Below are 23,119 nucleotides of genomic sequence, written 5' to 3'. Positions count from 1 at the left end.
ACGTTTTTTGTATTTTGAGTAATATTGAGCCCAGTAAGAGTAGCATATTGACATTGTGCTTAGCACTGCAGACTCTGATCTCTGGGTTCAATTCCCAGAAAGGTTACTTTAAGTGTGTGGTTTGCATGCTGTCCCCGATGCTGGAGAATTTTTTCCTAAGTACTGTGCAGTTCCATTCACACAGTATTAGATTGTGTTGTCACCAAGATAGATGAACTTATCCTTGATTCTTACTAACTGGAGTTCTCCATAGATAAGGAGGCATGGGAGGTTGAGATCATTTTCAAATGTAGGATGTATACAAATATAGAATTTTCTAGTGGTGGCCAAGTAATATTTCATGTTAATTCTTGTCTGTGTTCACTGGACATGTTGAAGGCATGAGCACATGCACTGTTAGTAGCATCGTAGAGGCCATAGTTAACACAAAATATACTTCTTACTTCCTCAAAATATAGCCCTGGCTGACAGAACAGTAATATAACATTGTCAAATTTAATTCAATTCAGGCTTGTGGAGTTCAGAGTCGATCTCAGCAACACTGGTCACTGGGCAGGAACCAGTCCAGGACAAGGAGCCAGTTGAACCACAGGACCAAAGAATAATTTTTTCTCATATAAGAGAAGACCTTTCAGTCCATTAGCACTTGTTTTTTATGAACATACCTGAGTGTAGTGAAGGCACGATGAGGTTGTCAGTGAGAAAATAGCAGCAACCTGAGCTGAGCTTCTTTAAGAAGTAGCAAAGTACTCCAATTTATTGTCTGGTATGGTCTGAAAGAGTGCAGAAATCATCTCATCTGTACTCATAACACTGCCAAACAGTTTTCTTTTTGCTTCATTTTTTGCAGATTCAACTGATTTTTTTATAATCTCCAAGAATTTTTATTACTTTACAAAAGTACTAGTTATGTTACCTGTCAAATTTACCTCGGTGTTTCTCCTATGCCTTCCATCAGTATACTTGTGTATCTCAACCTCTCTTGCCTAATGCCTCCTCTCTTGATCGCATTCTCAAAGAGGGTGCTTCTCAGACTATCACTTCGAGGTGCTTTATTCACCTCCTGTCCAATTTCTGACTACCATCAATCAAGGGCCTGAAGAACCTGTGAGTAATTCCTGCATTTGAAGATGAGTCTCAGTGCTCCTCTTACAACTTTCCTCGATATACTTGTGCATTTTAACCTCTTTTGATCGCCACTTCTTCTCTCAATCAAGTATAACTGAGTAACCAATACAAAAATGACTAGTCACACCAAACTCAAATTGACCAATCAGATTTCTTTGAAAGAATGGACACACACACTTCTAGAAAGTACTGTTTTACGTAGTATAAATTAGACAGAGTGAATTTGAAAATATAATATTGTAAAAAGATTTTCTTATAAGTTTTATCTGTAAGAACAAATAAAAGAATATTTTGTGAAAAAATGCAAACCCTTTAGATCACATATGATCATAAATTTAATGATTGTGCCATGCTATAATTACAACAGTGACTGATTTGAAAATTGTTGTGGGGTACAAAATCTGTACATTCTCGTTTATATTTCCATTATATTTTGTTCAAGACAACAGATGATCTACATTCAGAACAAATCAAAGCATGTCTTCTTCCCAGGTATACTTCACTTTTAAAACAGTTGTTCCAACAAAGAAAGGAAGACATGCTGGTGGCTCAGTTACTTTATAACCTGAGAAAGGATGGACATCTAATTATTTTGCAGTCTGGGAAAGGAAGATCTGCCGATACCTTGGAAAACATCAAAAAAAGTTCTATTGTTTGGGAAAACGGAAAGTGAATTAATTCATCATATTGACAGCCAGCCAGCCAGCCAATCAGAATATCTAACAATCACATCTTGCAAAATGAACCAGTAGAATTTTAGAATAAATATGCCTCATCTGAGGATCGATATAGTAAGTGAGTAAGGAAGTAAGAATGGAGGGAGGAAGAAGAACAGACGAAGACATCACTGGTTGTCAGAAAAGCATCATGAGCAACTACGAGTGCTAGATCACAAGCTGCCTGCAACATTCATCCTTGTCATCTTTACTTTCTCATAAGCTCTTTCTAAAGACTATACATATTCAGACTTTTCTATCAGTCCTATTTTATATTATTCTTTGTTCCAGTGGTATTATTATTATTATTCCTGTAATAAATACCATGCTGCTTTTAACTTTCTATGCTTTGTCTTAATGTCTATAGAGTGATTGAAGTAATAAGTTAGATTTCTTTGAGCATCTGGTGCAGCCGGAGATTTGCCATTACCTCTGTGCTGCGAGGTTTATTAAGGCTGCAAGTGAAAGCTCCACTCAATAGTAGGGGACAGTATGTAAAGTCATACTTGCATGATAAATGGCCTATAGTCAAGAGTGCTAAGCCTTTGTATGTTTAAATGTATTCTTGTAGACCAAAAGTAATATTTAGGTCTGAGATACAGTATCATTAAAACATTGTATGTTATTTGTGCCGATAATAAGTAAGTCTCTTGAAGTGCTGAGAGAGTGACAGGCTGTGTTATTCCTAAAGCATTTGTGTGGTTTGAAGTGCTAGAGGTTAATCAGCGTGTGTGTGTCATTCATGGGGCACTGTTGTGGTTAGGGTCTGTGTGTATGTGTAAAGCTATGTATGTGTGTGTTCATCTTAAAGTGCAATAGTAGACCAACCCGATAATGAACTTGACGAGTACACTTACCCTTGGGAAAACAGGTAAAGGGTAAGTAGAGGGAAATACTATGACAATACAATTGTTAAGCACAAGTCAGTGAAAAGTCACCTCACTAGCACCTGGCACAAGGTTGAAACTAATTTTAATAGGGACATTAGTCCATCAGTAGGCACATTCACACACAAACACAGACACTTATACATATTACTTCATTCATAATATAGGAGAAAACTTACACAGATCTTAGGAGAATGTTGAGACACTTACTGGGCTGGGCACGGGATCAATGCCATAGCAGCTGTGAAGTATTAGGCCACATCTCAAACTGTATTGATTTAACTAGGTGAGGAATAAGAACCTATTTTCTTAAAATGCCTCTGTGGCCGAAAGGTTTCACTACTGTCAGTCTCATAACTTTATGCCAATCCCTGTTGTCATAGCCTTTAGGGCATGTACTGCATTACTGTGTGCAATTTAAAGGAACTTGTAATGGAATGCTCAATGAAGGCTGTTCCAAATAAGCAATATATTATAAAGGACCACCCTCACACTCACTGCCACGTCTGTTCCATCGCCAGTGAGTACCAAAGGAAGACTTTGACATGACATGATTCTAACACTTAAAGGGACTAACCCACCAATAAGTGTTTTGAAAAGTGCAATAAGTCTTCTATTTATATGTTTTGGTTTTGACCCAGTCCATTTTTGTCTACATTTCTCTCTTTCTCCAGTTCTAATTAAACATTATTTTTCTGCCCTTGCTTTTTCTCAGGCAGAATAGTGCTAGTAGGAAGCACCATTAATTAGCAATACCAATGTGCTCACCTCTATTTAGTATAGTGGTAGACAACAAGTATGCATCGACACATGACCTTTGAAAAAATGCTTTGCTTTTTTTGATTGAATGTCATGTTAAGTGAAAATTTGTAATTGAAACACAGTGTCGTTTTGAAGAACATTTATTGTTACAAAACACTAACATCTTTTGGATAACCCTAAAGGTGATGTCAAGTTTGTAAGAATGCCAAAAAACATTTAATTACATAGTCTACTTGGCTAAAGTAGCTAGCAAGTCACTTAGCCTCACTACCTAACTTTTTTTTTTAAACAGCTGCTGAACTAAAGGAGGGAGTTACGGAGTAGGTTGACAGAATTGATAGAAATGACTGAAATATCACTTAATGCAGAATACTATGAAAAGAGCAGAAAAAGTCATTAAGGACACTTAAGTGATAAGATTTTAATATCAAGCAGCTAATTAAAATGTCTTTGTACTTAAATGACAATTATAATAATTGCTTGTTTAAAGAATGGTAATAAAACTTTAATAACTGTGGTGGGCGCATAAATAAAAAGGGAGAAATGAGAGAAAAAACAGTGATCATCAAGATATGACATTTAATTTAAGACCACTAGATGCCCCAGACCAATTTTAGTGAGGGACAATTACCAGAAAAAGTGGGCCAGCAGATATGTCACCTCACTGAAAGTTTGCTGAGCTGTTCTATGAAGGTAAGCCAAGAGGGGCTATGACATTGTCAGTTTCCTTTATTTTGTGTGCAAATTATTTCTTCTTTGTAAGGACAACACCTCCCTTCTAATTAAATTTTTTTGTATTTGGTACATAATCTCTGGTGACATATTTACTGTATTTTTGGTGTTACTATGTGTAAAAAGTGCTCATAATTGATCTCTCAGGTTAAAGATTGTCAATTTCCTGTCCTCCACTCTGTAAATGAGATATAAAAACAATATAGGGAGGAACTGCCTTTCAGGAGAAAACCTATTAATGGCATACACCCCTTAAACCTGTAATGTTTATATTGGATTTTTAGGCTACAATATATTATAAATATATTCTGAATTTTTACTTTTCTCTTTAGCGTTAAAAAAGAGTAAATGACTGATGCTATAAGGCAAAAGGAATATGTTAGAAGAGATTAGAAGGCTATCAGATGTTTTGTTGATTCCATACAATTACAGTAGACTTAGCAGAAGAGAGATGATGATACAAGAGGCAGAGAAAACACATTGTATTGAACATCCATTAAACTTTTTTGGGTTTGTTTCCTGCCTTGCGCCCTCTGTTGGCTGGGACTGGCTCCAGCAGACCCCCGTGACCCTGTAGTTAGGATATAGCAGGTTGAATAATGGATGGAAGGATGAACTGAACAGTAAATGTGATAGATTAGAAGTACCTTCGTAATTCTTAGGTATTGGCTGATAGTGTTTATGGAGGAAGAAAATGTTTTTGTTTTTAATAACATACGTATGGTCGGGCATGCTTTAGGTTTAAGCTCCTAAAGAGATGGAATTTTTTATGGTAATAGTAGTCGGGCTGACAGTTTAGTATGAGGTCCTCTACTTCAAAGTAACAAATATGTGGGTATTGGGAAGAAGGATCCATCAATGCAAAAGAGTAATTTCACTTTATACGATATAAAAGCTCGTTTTTTGTTCATGCATTTAAGCCTAGACAGTCATCCACTGCTGAAGGAAGTAAATGTAATTGACAGCTGACCATGAAATCTGCAAGCACACTTTAAGTATTAGCACAAACCAGTCTGAACCTACATTTTTGCGGACAGGACACCAGTCACTGTGAGAGGTCTCCATAGGAAAAATGTGAAAATGGCATCGGGCTAAATAATGAGTAAGATGCTATTAGGTGAGGTGGAACCCGAAGACATGCACTTTAGGTCAACTGACAACACTAAATTGTTTGTGTACAGTGTGTGTAAGTGTAAATGTGTGTATACAAGACCTCATTTAGACAGGGTGAGGCCCCAGGCTATGGGAAGCTGTAGAGGCCAGTGCTAATGGCAGGTGCGAACAGAGAATAAGGTTGTGCTTTAACCAAACCTTTCAAGAGTGGAGCCAAGATATCTCACAGATCCATGAAGGGGTGGAGGCAAAGTGTTCCTGTATTATAACTTCAAAAATGTGCCTTTAAGTACTAAGTTTTAAGACACTTATTGAACAGAAGAATTACACTGCAGATTTATTCTGCATAATTGAATGCATTTAATTCTAAAAGTAAATAATTTTGTAATCATTTCTTTGTCCAAACATGCAAGCTTGCGAGGCAACTCAGGCCCCTACATCTTGCCTGAAGAAGGGGCCTGAGTTGCCTCGAAAGCTTGCATATTGTAATCTTTTTAGTTAGCCAATAAAAGGTGTCATTTTGCTTGACTTTTCTCTACATTCATAATGGCTAACTCGGTACAACACCCTAGTACTTTGTCTAGAAATGAATTCTTATTTGTAAGCTGTAACATGATGAAGAGCAATAAATTAAATCAATTTGTAAGGTTTTCTTTATTTCTTCTTTAAATGAGAAGTCATTATGTTATGTAAGCATGTGGGAAGTATTGAAATGTATGTATCTCTTTGAACAGGTATGAATGCATACAGAAACAAACTCCGTCTTATTAAATTATTGAGGGTTTTGTGATCCATATAGGGCACTTAATTTATGGAGACTTTCATATATAATGTAAAAAGTGTAACAAATTATAACAAAGTGCAGCATTTTAAACAATTTATGAAATTCTTGGAGGTTTCTTCAGACTGTGAGGATCTAAGTTGTAACTTAAAGCTGTGCCTAAATCCACCCTTGAGCGTGTGCATGAGGATGCCCTAAAACAAGATGGACTAGCACCCCCATTTAAACTCAACATGACCCTAACAGCTAGTACACAAAATAGATGGGTTTTATTAGGCTAGATTAAAAAAAAATGAAATATAAATTTAAACAATTCCTTCTAAAAATCCCCTCTCATAGCTTTTAGGTCCATTGTTAATTGTTGAATGTTCATTTTTATTTAATTTCCAGCAGCATATGAACAACAGGCTTTCAATTTTTACCCAACACTGGAATTTTAATATTATACCTGAGGGTCTCTGCGGCACATGTGCCAATCTCAGGAAAGAAAATGCAAACCAATAAAAGCAGAGGGAAGTGCTTCTGCCCCGAGAATTAGTTTCATCTGACAAGGCTGCAGTGAGTGATTTAATTAAGAAATGTGGGTGGTTTACTGACAGATTTAAATGCAGGCAGAAGAGCCAGACGTTTCACCACAAAGGCTCAGACCTAAATACATTGCAGCTGAGCAAATTTCTACCTTTTTCAAGAAATACATGCCTTAATAATGCAGACAAAGATGGAGACATTATAAATAGAGCCTTATGGCTCATTGAAATATGTCAGATTTCAGTCCAGGAACATAACTTGTAACGCACTGCCATCGTCACACATGCACATAGCTTGCTTTGAATGAAAATGCTCCAAAGATTGGCCCAAGACATTAACAGTTTTAATGTTACAAGGATCAGCAGAAACATTCAGTCATTATAAAAAATACATTTCTGAACATGTTTAAGGCTTCTTCTGTGCAGAATCCAAAGATTCTCAAATCTAATTTTATTTTGGCTCATTCCAGGATACCCAGCCAAAGGAATGGATAGCAAAGGCTGATTCTTTCTAATATAGTCAGGAGGTGGTTTTTACAACTTGGGCAGAATACTCTTTTTACTAATTGTTTCCATTCTTTTGTTAACAAACATGTATTTAAAAAGGTTTGTAAAGTATGAAAATTGGCTGTATCAGTAAACAAGTTAGAACCAATCAGCAAAAATATTGTGTGTTATTTTGAGAGGTCATTCTGTCTAGTCAGTATTGCATTTCACTCTTTGTCTGCTTTGATTAACACAATGTGGGCCGCACAATTGTTGGTTTTAGTTATATGTTCATGTTTCTTTCCTCTTGGTAGTTATTCAGTATCTTGGCTCTAAATCTATTTTTCCAAAACACCATCAAAAATACCCTGTGCAGGGAACAAAGTGATTTTTCACAAAGAAGCACAAATCAACACATAGCTATAGTAATTATCATACACCTTTATCAAAAAGAACAGATAAAGAATTGCATTTGGAGTTTTTCTTGAAAGATAAAAGACCTTTTTTTAGACTGATGAGACATTGACAAAATCTGCAAAATTTTACTGTAAGGTTACAAAAATATAATAAATACACTTTGTTCAGACAACTTTAATTGTATTAATTAAAGAGCTACTGTGATAGTGTGAATGGCTGACTTTTAAGGAATATCTGCCAGCCAAGCATTTACTGTATCTGATAGATAGATAGATAGATAGATAGATAGATAGATAGATAGATAGATAGATAGATAGATAGATAGATAGATAGATAGATAGATAGATAGATAGATAGATAGATAGATAGAAATAGTGATGCAGGTACACAGTAATTTTTACATGGACGTGTGACCCAGCTTCTCTTATGCTATGAAACCCAGTCCCTTTCCAGGTTCGCAATATATAACCCAAGAAGCCACCGAAAGTCAGGGTTCATTCTACTACCATCACAAGAACAGTATTGAGAACTTCTTCCACCTATCATCTTTCTGTATTGGTTTAAATGTCAATTTTGCACCCTCGAGTGTTTGTTTTTTTCTGTTTTTCCATCATTAGCATTAAACAGGGCTACATACTGGTACCACAACCCTTTGTTTATCTTGTTTGGCAGTTCTCTGCCATACTGGATATAAACTGCTCAAAAAAATTAAAGGAACACTTTGAAAACACATCAGATCTCAATGGGAAAAAGAAATCCTCCTGGATATCTATACTGATATAGACTGGGTAATGTGTTAGGAACGAAAGGATGCCACATCGTTTGATGGAAATGAAAATGATCAACCTACAGAGCCCTGAATTCAAAGACGCCCCAAAAATCAGAGTGAAAAAATTATGTGGCAGGCTAGTCCATTTTGCCAAAATTTAATTGCAGCAACTCAAAATTGTACGCAGCACTTTGTATGGCCCCTGTGTTCTTGTATACATGCCTGACAACATCGGTGCATGCTTCTAATGAGATGACAGATGGTGTTGTGGGGGATCTCCTCCCAGATCTGGACCAGGGCATCACTGAGCTCCTGGACAGTCTGAGTTGTAACCTGGTGCCATTGGATGGACCAAAACATAATGTCCCAGAGGTGTTCTATTGGATTTAGGTCAGGAAAGTGTGGTGGCCAGTCAATGGTATCAATTCCTTCATCCTCCAGGAACTGCCTGCATACTCTCACCACATGAGGCCAGGAATTGTCGTGCACCAGGAGCCACTGTACCAGCATAGGGTCTGACAATGGGTCCAAGGATTTCATCCTGATACCTAATGGCAGCCAAGGTGCCTTTGTCAAGCCTGTAGCGGTCTGTGTGACCCTCCATGGATATGCCTCCCCAGACAATCATTAACCCACCACCAAACTGCTCATGCTGAATGATGTTACAGGCAGCATAATGTTCTCCATGGCTTCTCCAGACCCTTTCACTTCTGTCACGTGCTCAGGGTGAACCTGCTCTCATCTGTAAAAAGCACAGGGCACCAGTGGTGCATCTGGCAATTCTGGTATTCTATGGCGAATGCCAATTGAGCTGCATGCTGCTGGGCAGTGAGCTCAGGGCCCATTAGAGGACATGGGGCCCTTGGGTCACCCTCATGAAGTCTTTCTGGTTGTTTGGTCAGAGACATTCACACCAGTGGCCTGCTGGAGGTCATTTTGTAGGGCTCTGGCAGTGCTCATCCTGTTCCTCCTTGCCCAAAGGAGCAGATACTGGTCCTGCTGATGGGTTATGGACCTTCTATGGCCCTCTCCAGCTCTCCTAGAGTAACTGCTTGTCTCCTAGAATCTCCTCCATGCCCTTGAGACTGTGCAGGGAGACACAGCAAACCTTCTGGCAATGACACGTATTGATGTGCCATCCTGGAGAAGTTGGACTACCTGTGCAACCTCTGTAGGGTCCAGGTATCGCCTCATGCTACCAGTAGTGACACTGACTGTAGCCAAATGCAAAACTAGTGAAGAAACAGTCAGAAAAGATGAGGAGGGAAAAATGTCAGTGGCCTCAACCTGTTAAACCATTCCTATTTTGGGGGTCATCTCATTGTTGCCCCTCTAGTGCATCTGTTGTTAATTTCATTAACACCACAGCAGCTGAAACTGATTAACAACCCCCTCTGCTACTTAACTGACCAGATTAATATCCCATAAGTTTCATTGACTTTATGCTATACTCTGATTAAAAAGTGTTCCTTTAATTCTTTTGAGCAGTATATTTCATATCCAAGCAGCCCACCCAACCTGCTTTCTTCGAAGTGTATGTATATAAAAGCACTAAAATTTAGTCTCAGCTGAATTCATATATTTTTAATGCATCACAAGGAGTTAGAAAATGCTAAATGAATAGGGAGTAATCCATTTACCGAAGCAGGACACTTGCTAACCATGTTTTTTTGAGTTTTATGTAACTTTTTCATGTCCATTTCATAGCTCGTCACCTCCTGGGCAGGGTAGATGCCTCTTTCTGCTCACCACCAGCTCCATTTCTCTACGTGAATATAACCTCAACTTGTAGAGTGGCAGTGTTCTACTTGCATTGATTTGCATGAACTGCTCGCCCCATTTCTCAAGACAATCACAGTAAAAGCAAAAAAGGGGACTTGGTGCCTAAGAACACTGCACCCGCTACAGTATTATTACAAACAAATACTGAGATACAAAAAAAAAAGGTGGCTAATTTGCTTTTTTTCAATAACTTTTTTCAATAGTCTTTTTAAAATTTGGGGTACTAGTTTTTCTATTGTGGGGGGGCTTTAACCCCTAAATATTAATAAATCAAATGTCCTTTCTTAGTGGATACTGGTCTAGATGTACCACCCTGCCAAATTTCAGCCTTTTAACTAAATGGGAAAATAGTGTTTTTGTTGATAAGTAAATTAGTAAGTGAGTCAGTCAACTTTCCATTACATATAAATACAGTGAATTCAGAAAATAATTCTTGATTTTTAATAAAATTGTAAACATGTTTTCACTTTGTCACTAGGAGATATTAAGTGTAGAATGATGGGTAAAAATAGCAAATTTACTTATTTAAAATTAAATCTATAAGACAATAATGTGGGAAAAAAGTGAAGGGGTCTAAAAACTTTCTAAATACACTGCACACATGAACATGAACACACTCACATGCACACAAGCACACATATGCAACCTATATTTTGTAAATATTGCCTTTTGAGAGATTGTACTTCTTCAGACTGTCATATTTCAAACACAGTTAGGTGATGTGAACAGTTCTGAGTCACTCAGTCAATCAGAGGTAAGGTCTAAACCAGAAAGTTTGTAGATTAAAGTTAAATGTCTTACTGCCTGTCTTGCTACATTTATTTATTTATTTATGTAAAGGCTTGATCTAAAGCAGCATCCAAATGATATAACTGTTCTTGTAGCTACATTCTACTGGAACACTGTGAGATTAATTCACTTGCTTTGAGTGAAAAAGTGAGCTGGATTTTAGGGTAACAAAATTGACAGCCTTATGATTGTCAGAATAAAGCCTACTAAGCAACACTGCCTGTATGATTTACAAACAAATGGCTAAGTAATGTCATCATTCTGCTGTTATGCACCTAACATCTGGAATAGCCTGCCAATAGGAATTCGCCAGGCAAATACAATAGAGCACTTTAAAACACTGCTGAAAACACATTACTTTAACATGGCCTTTTTATAACTTCACTTTAACTTAATACTGATACTCTGTATGTTCAATTCTTCATAATAACTATTCACAGTGGCTCCAAAATCCATACTGACCCCTACACTCTCTTCTGTTTCTTTTTCCAGTTTCTATGTGGTGGCGGCCTGCGCCACCACCACCTACTCAAAGCATCATGATGCACCAACATTGATGGACTGAAAGCCAGAAGTCTACGTGACCATCATCATCAGGTCCTTCCATGAAAACCCTAAATACAAAGAGGACTGTTTGACTTATGTTAGGTAGATTGCCCAGAGGGGACTGGGCGGTCTCTTGGTCTGGAACCCCTACAGATTTTATTTTTTCTCCAGCCTTTGGAGTTTTTTTGTTTTTCTGTCCACCCTGGCCATCGGACCTTACTCTTATTCTATGTTAATTAATGTTGACTTATGTTTATTTTTTATTGTCTTCTATTTTTCTATTCTTCATTTTGTAAAGCACTTTGAGCTACATTTTTTTTGTATGAATATGTGCTATATAAATAAATGTTGATTGATTGATTGATCTACTACATGTAGTAGAGAATGAGATCCTTTACCTTTGCTTTATTTTAGGAAGAACATATTTATTTGGGATGTTGCCTGCATTACAAATTATACTCTTATTATTGTCAATGTTATATTGAGACATTCAGCGATGTGGTCAATCCTGCTGCACTTAAATATACAAAGAGTGTCTGAAAACCTGCATTAATGGCAATGGTGAGGACCAGGCTAAGGGAGAAAGCTAAGACAGCTTTGTCCAATTAAGTCACTGATTTTGTTAGAAAGCAGATTACAGAAAAAAAGAAAACTTATTCAAAATTCATTTTGTAAAAACTTGAAATGTGGGTGTTAATTGATTATCATTCCTATTACATTCTTTCTATCAGTGTTGTTCATTGAATTAATCGTAAGAGTGACCATTCTTTGGTAACTAAAATAAAAAAAACCCAGGAAGGGTTGTATTGTAAATGAGACCTAAGAAGTCATGTATCCATGTACTTCACCCACAGTGGAGAAGCTGTTGTCCACAAAAATAAAATTACCCTAACTCTGCCCAGATCTCCACATTCTGCCACTCCCATGTGACATATGTATGCCAAGTCTCCTTTCCTATTATGACAATATCTAGCGAACAGATAGCAGTAGGACCTTTTTTAACTATTGGTTTACTCTTTATCATAAGGGTGTAATTTCCTGCACAAAATATGGCCTAAAAATAACGATTTGTCAAGTCTAAAGGGACTTAAGGAGGGAACTGTGATGATGTGGGTTCTGCTCCATCCTCCCACTTCCTTTTTGGTACGTCTTGAACCAACGCCATTGTTAATGTAAAAGAATGATTTGGACAATGAGGACACCAAACGAAGCAAGGGAAGGTGTAAAGTGCAAAAGTGCTTTTATTACAAAAAACAAACAAATCAAACAGTGTCCAAAGTGCAGTGTTCCCCAAATGTTTCAATAAATAAGATTGCTCAGCTGGAGTGGCCGCTTCCTGCTGCCCCTACTGAGCGTTGGCCTAACACTCCTCCTATGGGGCTCTCTTCCCAGCTGCCTGCATTGATTAGCGAGCCTGCTCTTTCTGCTCGCTCGCTCACACCCACACCGGATCTTTCCTTCTCCTGCCTTCTTCTCCTACTCTTAACCTCCGTTCTCTGTTTTCTTTCTCTCCCTTCCGCACCCGCACTTCTCCTATTTATAATGGGGACATGGCATAGATGTGGCGATTAGCAGCTCCCGGCATCAATTATGGATATGGACGATTCCTCACCTGTGCACTTAAGTGAGGAAACGCCCGCACCACATCAAGTCTGAGAATTGCTCCGGCCACAGTATCATGCACCTTCTTTAAGCCATGAGTGCGGCAATTATTTATTTTAAAACTGGCCATTCTTTCTGAGCCACAGACCCGCTATATCACAGGAAGTTTTCCATAACAAGACATCAAGACATGTTGAATTCTAAATAATTTATGGGGGGTTTTTGTGTATCCATGTGTCAGGAGGCACCAGACCAAAAAAAAAAAGTAATTTCAAGACATTCTTAAGTAATAGTCATGAACACAATAACTACTTCCACATGTTTATATTCATTACTGTTTTTTTGGAGATAGGTAGCAAGACTAAAGACAATCAAGGTATCCATTCACATCACCTAATAAGGTACTGATTTCAACGGCAAAAAGGGATGAACCATATCCACAACCCAGAATCCTCTCTGAACATGATCCTTTAAACAGCACTGTTCGCAAGCTCCTAGCAGGTTTTTCTGCTTTCTGGGAAAAGTCATGATCAGGAACACTTTTTAAAATAATCAATAAACAGAAGTGAAGGGGCAAGTCAAACATGGCTTTTCATCTACTTTCAGCTTTATTAATTCTTCCCTTGGCTGTCAAATGCTGCTATAAGAAAAAAGCTCCTACCGATAATTTGCCCTAAGCGAAAATGCATACAGTGCACGAGCCGACAATTAAAAACTAGGTTGCTGAGATGGGATTTTATCAATTATACATGAAAGGGCTCTTGTTAGAGATCAGTAAGTTCAAAGGCAATACTCCCCCAAGAGACAGAGTACGGGGTAGAAACCTTCAAGGACGCAGCGTGTGCATCGGTAGTATACATTTGTCACATTTAAAGACTGTAAGATCACTGCTTTATCATTTTGCTTGTTGCAGAAAATGACATCATTGGTCACCACTTTAACCATTAAGTGTTGTATGTAAACATTGCCTTAGTAGTACAATGTAAACACATTTTGCCAACTCCTTGTCCAAATGTTATAAATAACTTTAGCAAAAAAGGAAATAACTTGGGTCAGAATGACTGGAAACAACGCTGATGAATAATGAATTACTTTCCTTTGGAGTGAATATGGACTTAGTCAGTCTTCCTGGGCAACATGTGCTTTGCTTCATATGCAGACCACTGACAGCAGTTTATGATTATGATTTTGTGTGAGTCAATCAGACAACCTCATACCTTATTAATCAAGCATTGAAAATGACACTTTAAGGTAAAAAAAAACAAACATATTCTCATATACTAAAGCTAATTCCCATAAGCTCTTATCTGCTCTAAAAGTGATTATTCACACTGAAAGCTTTTGTCTTTGTACTACATTTTTTCTTCCACATGCCACAGCCTTGCATTCTACAGTAGTTCAACTGCTGTCTTAAAAATGGTCCAGACATGGAGAATATGGGTGTGTTTGAAAATGTACCTGGAGATGGACCAGCAACCTATCAAGAACTGGTTCTTACCTCGTTCCCTTTTGTGTGCCACTGATAGGCACTGCCAACATAACACTGAACTAAAGAATGAATAGACAGATTTTCCTTGTGCTGTACTGAATAACTACAGTATTTGTAGCTTAACATATTAAACTTAAGTGTTTGAAAAATCCGAGAGTCTAAAAACATCTGTAAAATAAAAACTCATAACATAATGCAATGTTACAGAGAGAAAATAGGGAATAGGGTTTCGCAGTTTAAAGGTTTTATAGGGACATTGCTGTCACATATATGGAGTGCAGCAAAATTCCTACTTGCATGTGTTAAGGTTACAGTGAAGAGCTACAATATGGCTTTTACCTTTGGTCACAACTCCATTTTGGCACAGGCATCTGCCTCACTGATCCATTTCCACAATTACTTCACTGTCCAGACCTGATTAGGTCATTTGTACAATTCTGACCCAAAGAGAGAAGAATTTCAACTTCAACACAAAAGGACTGTGCAATCAGCTCAGCCTTCCTTCTTTCACTTTAATATGCTCCCCTGACCTTCAACTGACATGTATGGGAAATATCAAATATAAAAGTTTGTGCTAGCTGATAAACATCCAGAAAATATTTGTCACTGATAAACATCCACAAAGTCATTGTCAGTGTATACATGAGCATTGTGGAAGGTGCCCGGATCACAGACAGACACACAGAAGTCCCAAAATACACACGTTTAACTATCCGTTCTGCGCAATGCACCAATCACCCCAATAAACTCAGTCCTTTTCTTTCCTTTCTCCATCTTTTCTTCTGCCACCTCCACTCCTCTCCTGCAAGCTGATGTGGCGTAAGTGATGCAGTTCAAGGCTCCGGGATTGACCCAGGGGGGCTTCCCTCTCATGTCCTGGGGAAGGTATTTCCTCTCTCCTGATCCTTCCAGTCTCCAGGCATCCTGGTGGGGCAAGGTCCCCAGTCGTCTGCCACAGAAATACAGCATTTATAATATATATATGAGCATGCCAAACAAGCATTTGACTTGGCTTTTGGTAACAAACAACAAATGTTCTGCTTGACATATATTTTTCCTTGTGACACAACAGAGAAACACCATTCTGTCTCTTCAAGGTTTATTTAATTCCTCTACTGGAACTGTTTATGATGATCTCTTTCTTTGATTTAACCTTCAGCAAAACTAAGGCTAACTATTGTTTCTGTTAATAAGTCTATCTATATGTTTAAAACATTTTATTTCCCCTATATTTTTGCTACGTAATACAAAAATGATGTTATCGATCCCTAATTAATACTCGCATGGTTACAGTGCTTAGTGTTCTCAGGCGCCTGTGATTTTATCAAGTCACTTTGGATGAATATGTCTGATAAACACATAAAATACCACCAAACTTTTCAGAGTTCCTAAGAATACACTTCTACTATAACCCATTCAATCATTATATGACTAAATCAACCTTTGCTTCCTGGCATCTCTAACAACTGAGTTGCTGCAATGACAGTATTTGATGTCATGTTGTATATAAGTCTGGATATGGGGTGGGGAATTCCAGGGACTGCATGACAGCAGAATATCCCAAAATGTACAGGTAGAATTGAAGTACCCAAAAAAATACAAACAAATCAAACTGAAGTCTCTGGAGCTGTGAGGCGCCAACTCTAATGACTGCACTACTACTCATCCAGTCATGACGAACTTCTGTATAAATCTCTCAATTAAATTAAGTTTAATTGCATTCTGGGAACTATCTTCTTAATTTACTTAGTTTTAAAAGCAGACGTTCGGAGAAAGCCTTAATCGTAAATTTACTGTACTCAGTCTGGAAACAGTAATGTCATGCATTGCATTTCATGATCTACTTCACAGCCGTTTCCTCAGGCAGAATGCAGAGATGCAAATGAAAGCAGTTAAGGAGGAGATCTTGCACAGACAAAAGCTTTTCGGCAAAGCACTGATAATGAAACGAAAGAGCTGCCAAGCTGTATATTAGAAAATGACTCATTGGTGTGTTTTACACCCTGACTTGAACATGCTCTGGTGAGTTCATTAAATTATCTTATGGTCTAATTAGTAGATCTTTTTAATCAGAGAGATAAATAAAAAAATAACTGCAATAAAAACACGGTAAAAGTACAGATATTTTGGAACTCATATATTTAAACATTAAAATGCAACTGCTACCTAAAAGAATCAATTTCCATGTCACCTTTAGAATCCAACATTATCCTCATACCCTCTTCTTCTTCTGCTGCTGCTGCATTCATAAACTTGCTTAAACTTGAATTGCTTAATTCAATTCAAAGTGACACTGGCTAGAGCCTATCTTAACAGCATGGGTATGAAGCAGGAAACAGATCTGCAATCCTTCACAGAACCTGCCCACTCTTACACTGAGAAAATTTAGAGTTGCCTGTTAGCCTAAGCTATATATCCTTGGGGATAAGAGAACCAGGGACATGTGGTGGACACCCACATAGACACAGGGAGAGTCTGCACAGTTCACAAAGACAATGTCTGGGTGAGGGATTCAAAACAAAAAGGCCACCATTTATTGATATATAGTTATTCTATCTGTGTTGTACTGACAACAGAAATTTTAAAGTTCAGTACAACAGATTTTTGAATGCATTACCACTATAAAGTAAGGGGGGTATCACAGCTGTTACAGCAGTTTGATATGATATTTCAGTTTTGCTTTTCCTGCTCCTAAAATGGTAATCTGATACAACACCCTCATCATTTTTTTTCTGTAATAGCATTAGCCAAACCCAACAGTCTTTCTTCTTCATTAAGTGATTGAGTTGCTTTTACTCCTATATATAGTCCTGCAAAACAGAGTGGCAGCAATGACACAGATTGTCAGGCAGGTCATTATATTAAGAATACAATAAACATTTTGCTTGCTCCCACTTGATTCTGGGCAGTTTTCAAATCAGCCCTTTTTAACAGAATTTGGAAACACGTGTGCTTTACAATTGTTTAGCACTTTTCAGGTGTCTCTAGGGAGACAAGTCACATCTGCAATGAAATCACATCTGGCTGTTACTTTGGGCCTCTTCTGTAGTAAAATACAGGAAACTAATTTTATTTTCTGTAAAGTAAGTTTTTGGGAGTGTCTTTTTACCACATTATTGTTAAACTAAATGTATAAGAAAATTACAAAAACACCAAAAACATGCTTCTTTCTATTCTGAGTGAAGCAATTAATGCTTGAACAAAGTATGAATGCTAATTGATTCTTTATGGTTCACTTGTGTGAGACAGTGTGGATGGGTAGAGATGGTGATTCCCATATCAGGCTGCTACTCTACAAGCTGCGGGCTGAGACAGTAGTGGGTTCTGTTCCCTGCCATGCACAGAAAAATGAAACTAATGAGATCAAACATGTGCAAAAATTATTTCTTTTTGAATATAAACTTTTTAAGAGAAGGATAAAGATAAGATGGCTTCCAGGTAAGTGTGTAATCACTGTTAAGGTCAAGGCTGGGTCTATAATGTCTTTATTCCAAATCCCATCTCATCAGAGACCAATGAACCCTTAAGTCCTTCTTACACCTTAAAGAATGAAGCCTATGGACTGTCTCACTTAAAAAGCAAAATGATCTGACTCTTTCTGCTCCAGGAAAATGTCCTGCCAACAAATGGACTGAAGAGAAGTAGTCAGCTTCATGCCAGTGTGATGGACGGCCGGCAGTTCAGTCCGGCCAGGACGTCCCTGAAAAAGGAGAATGGAGGAAGGCAGCCTTTTCAGGGCACTGCCTCCCCCAGAACACTAGGTGGCAGCGCCCCCGGATGGCAGCGGTTCCCCGGATTCCCTCAGGGCATCCTGGGACATGGAGTCCATTAACAGCCCTGTTGAGTGCTGCCAGGGATAGCTTACAAAGAACCTGGGGACTCCTATTGTTACTAAATCCCAGAAGTACTTCGGAGTCACGAGGATGGAAGCCCGCAGTACTTCTGGGCTACTTAAGGACGGATGATGTGCCGTTTGACCCAGAAGAAGAGAAGGAACACTTCCGGGTCATGGATATTTTAAAGGACTGTTGAAAACCGAGCAAGGAGAACCGGAGTTGGGTGGTGGAGTGACGGAGCTGCTGGGAGAAGTGGAGGATTATTGTGATTATTGTTTATTGCATAATTATTGGAGAATTGTGGCGAGTGTGGTAATTTATGCACTGTATCTGAAGGAAAATATTAAAATTCTTCTTGGTGCTTTTTACAAGTGTGTCTTGGATGTCTGTCTGGTGGGTTTCACTGGGCAATAACGACCCCTAGCGTCCACACCAGTTATAATAATAGGGCAACATTGCCGCTATTTTTTTCCATCTTGAGGATTTTTTTTATTCTCTAAAGCCTCTTTTTCATTTTCAGAGGTTATTCCCTGGTCATTGCTATGTCTCCAGCTTTCTATTGTCCATTATAGAATACTAGAATGACCAACTCTTTCCAGGTCAAACTTTTCTCACTGTTTTTAAAGCTTTATTAGAATTTATCTGTATTTCGTATCCAACCTAGAAACTCTTTCCCCCCAACAACTCATCACAAAATGTTTGGAAATTCAGATAAATAGAAAGAATTTAATCATACTTTTCAGTGTGCAAAATATATTGGCATATACTCGGAATCCAGAGCTTTAAAAGTTGATGACTGTTCTACTGTTAGAAAGACACTCAAACATATTTGAAAAAATTAACTCATGTCTGTTTTGAAAGGTATGATGTAAAATTACAGCAGACAGATGAAAGCTGATCATGTTATTATAGAAAAGAAGGCAGCAAAGGGTGCTTGGCAGACTCTAAAATAAGCCAACTAACTAAAAAGCCACTCCATCCATGTGTAAACTTCCTGTGCAACAGCACCTGTGAATATCAAGTCTTGCACATGGAACCTCAGAAAGCTCTCTAGTTACATATCGTAGATATTTACTAACATTTTTTCATTCACAGATCTCTGAGTAATCAATAGCACTCTCATGTGAAATTAACAGTTAAGGGGGTGAGGATGGTAAGAATTTGGTAAAGTAAAACAGTGGCAATTGTTTATTTTTGTCTCATTATAAATTACCTCGTGAGCCAAAGCAATTTATCGCTACTATTTTCAAATATATTTTTACAAAATCATAAAATTATATTTAAAACATAAACAAAATTAGGAAGGAGAAATAATTATGTAAGAACTCCGCTGAATGTGGTTCGCCTTGAGTTTAGTGAAATCGTGGAAATTTTGCTCAGCTGAATAAAATGAACTTCACCAAACTGAGCTAGATTGTCAAGTTTGATTTTTGAGTGTGAATTAAATGACATTAAGCACAGAATGTCCAAGTGAGATCCCATGTGAAGTACGGTGGGCTGATCTTGTTACCACCAGAAAAATAACATAAACCAGCACTAGCAGTTTTGGAGAGAACCACAATGAATTAAAGGTCTGCCCTACCATGACAAGCTAAAGGAAAAACATGTCTTTGGTTTCCTGTAGAGCAACCGTGATGAGGAATCAATAAAAATGCTTCAGGAAAATTGTTACAGTTGTGTAAATTAATGGTAACTGATTTCAACAGAGAAGCTGAGAAGCACTTTATCATACAAAAGGTCAATGGATTCAGAAACAAATTATTGATTTGTATTGTTGAAGTAAAGATGATGTTAACCTGCTTGAACAGAAGAATGTTTTTATATTTCTAAATATTATCAACTGAAAGTATACAGAGATCAGATTCTAATCTGTTTTCTGCTTTTTTTATACCAACGAAATAAGGCATAACAGGGTGTATTTTGCATCCCAGTGTTAAAGTGCAGAAGAGGCCAGATGGCTTGGGATTTAATGGAGCAATACAATTAGCTGGACAAGTAGGATTCTATTGCTTTTCAGGTTTTTTTTTGCTAAATGGATGTTTTTCCTTTCACGTCATTTATCAAAGATGGTGGACTCTCCCAGGGTGCACACCACCATGCTAAATATTCATTTTAAGCATTACATTGTGTCTGGAGCATCACATTTTTGTTAATTTTATGAGCATTTAAAATAATGCTCATATATATCAGAACATTATAAACAGAAGACAGGAGAATGAATATATTTAATAGTTGTAAATTAAAAATAAAACAATTTAAAATAATTTGCACAGAAAAAAAAATTAACACATATCCTCATATTTCCTAAAGCTTTTTCTGATTTATAATGTGCATGACTAGCTCTCCTAAAAACAGCTGAACCTTCTTTCCTTGCCATCAGTAATTGTGAGCTACCGACTGATAATTCATCTTTCCAGATAACACGCTGGCAGGATAACAAGCCTTCAGGATGCAGCAATTATTTATCTGTGATACTTACTGTAACTTTACATGATTCACTGTGACTACATCTTCTGTATATGTTCTATGTTTGTTAGATTCATCTTCTCTTCATCTTAATTTTTACAGTAGTGAGCCTAATGAAGCACAGGCAATAGACAACAGAAAATTGCACAACAATCTACATACGTAGACTTTCTGAAAGCCTCTCTGCTCTTCTCTAGCAGCCACTAGACATTAACATATTTTTCTGTAGTGGACCTTAGGCCCATTTTGGCAGAAGTTTGTCTGACTTTAGATCGCTGTACTTTCTTATATTTTGATACCAGAAAGATACAATTTAAGAGAATTGCCAAAAAAATGTTGTCCAAAATGCATAGAGAGGTAGTTTTCATTTGTGTTTGTCTGTGTGGGTGTGTGTGTGACAAATGTGTCGAAAATCCTCATAATGAAAAGTACAACAAAGTAGTTTGTCCATTCATTGCATTTTTAATTCTCTTTACTCCTTAGTTGGGACTGTAACATTTATCACTTATTACTTGCGACAAGTATAAAAACTTTGTTAGAGAAGTTTGCATGTTCTCTAAGTTTATAATTACTCTCAAAATTTGAAGACCTACCATTACGTGGATTGGTAGGCCCTGTGGGAGGTGAGGATGCAGAACTGCCTCACCCTGTTTTCATTTATCTTTATATTTTCAGCATACTCCACATTCCTACATGTTCTCCTTTTTACGTGTTTGTGTATTTGTTATATTATTTTTAGTTTTTGTTTAAATCTTGTTTTAGCAACATTATTATTTTTTTATTTTCTGTGATGCAATGCCATTTGGCTTTTCATGGGTGCTACCATTTTTAGAAACATTTCTGTATTGTATGTGTGCAGTGTATGACATCTTTTTTCTTTTTCTAAATTTAGTGTTTAGGATTAAGAACCTTCTGATAGTTTTGACTATGAGTTTTGGTAAGAAATCCTAACTTCTATGATTTGATCTTAGTTTGCTTCTTTGACTTCATCTCCTGGTTCTGTCTAACACCATCCTCCTGAAGTCTCTGTGTATTATGACAGAACAAATCACTTGGTTTTTGGATGATACCTGCTGCATCAGTAATTTTTGGATTGAGAAATTACTCTGTACCTGGGCTGCCAGAACAGATTTCAGGTTTAGTTTACCATTAATCTCTAAAACAGACTACTGTTCAAGAAAGAGAAAAGGTGTGGTGATAGCTGAAGTAGATGTAGCCATGTTAAAATCAGATGCAGATGGCAAAAGTGACCTGATTTTACAAATGACGTTACGCAAGCCTCCGTTTACACTACAGTAGTCCACTTACACTGTAGGGCTCTGGAGATAGAAAGAACAGCAAGTTCCCATAGGATGGTTTTAACTACAAACGTTATTTCAAAGAGCACAACAAACAGTCTTGGAAATTTCAAAGTACATTAAAACACTAAACCAAAAATAGTGATGCAATATTCTAAAGATCTAAAGGAAGTGGGTCTCTGAACAACTCATGTTCTCAGTTATTTTTATTTTTATCAGCAATCCACTTCTGAACCAATAGCCCCAAAATACCCTAAACCACACCTTCTGACTCCACCTCCTTATAGCCTGCTGAAATAACTTTAATCAAGTTTAGTCCATGAGTAAATTGTCTTTCTGCATACTCATTTTCTGAAGCCACATATTCTGAGTCAGGTTCATTGAAGCCAGAGGAACTCTGGATATGAGGCTCGAACCATCTCTAGATACGACACTAGTATATCTCATAGTAGAGAAACCCACACTCATGTGAAACACAACAAATTTAGGTTTACCAGGCATCCTATCCTCCATGTCTTTATAATGTGGGAGAAGTGCTTTTATAACAACACTTGGGTCAGAAATTCATTTTTGACAGATGACAAGAACCAAATATATCATCAAGAGCAGCTGCTTGCAAACCGATAAAGTATGCAAAATTTGTTTCTGAAGTAAAGCACTTAATCATTACGAGATCATAGATCTCCAACCAGTAAATAGTTATATTGACCAGTGAACTGAAATGAGAGTAAGTAATTTTACTGACATCTTCTTGCATATCCATTCTCAGAGTGTTATAAATATTACTCAGCTGTAGAGTTTTCATTATTTTTTCTTTCATCTCAACATTGAAATGGCAACATTAATCATTCCTGTCAGAAGAACATTGGTAGTTCACCTAGGTCAGGCAATTCATAGTAAAACACACAGGCCCCTATCTTTAAAATAATTAACTCCAGAGATCCAAATTAAAAATGTCCTCAGTCTACTAGCCTGTAGTTCCTTTCGGTGTAT

The sequence above is a fragment of the Polypterus senegalus genome, chromosome 8, assembly GCF_016835505.1.
Source record: "Polypterus senegalus isolate Bchr_013 chromosome 8, ASM1683550v1, whole genome shotgun sequence".
Taxonomy (NCBI): Eukaryota; Metazoa; Chordata; class Cladistia; order Polypteriformes; family Polypteridae; genus Polypterus; species Polypterus senegalus.
Note: the sequence above shows the minus strand (reverse complement) of the source record.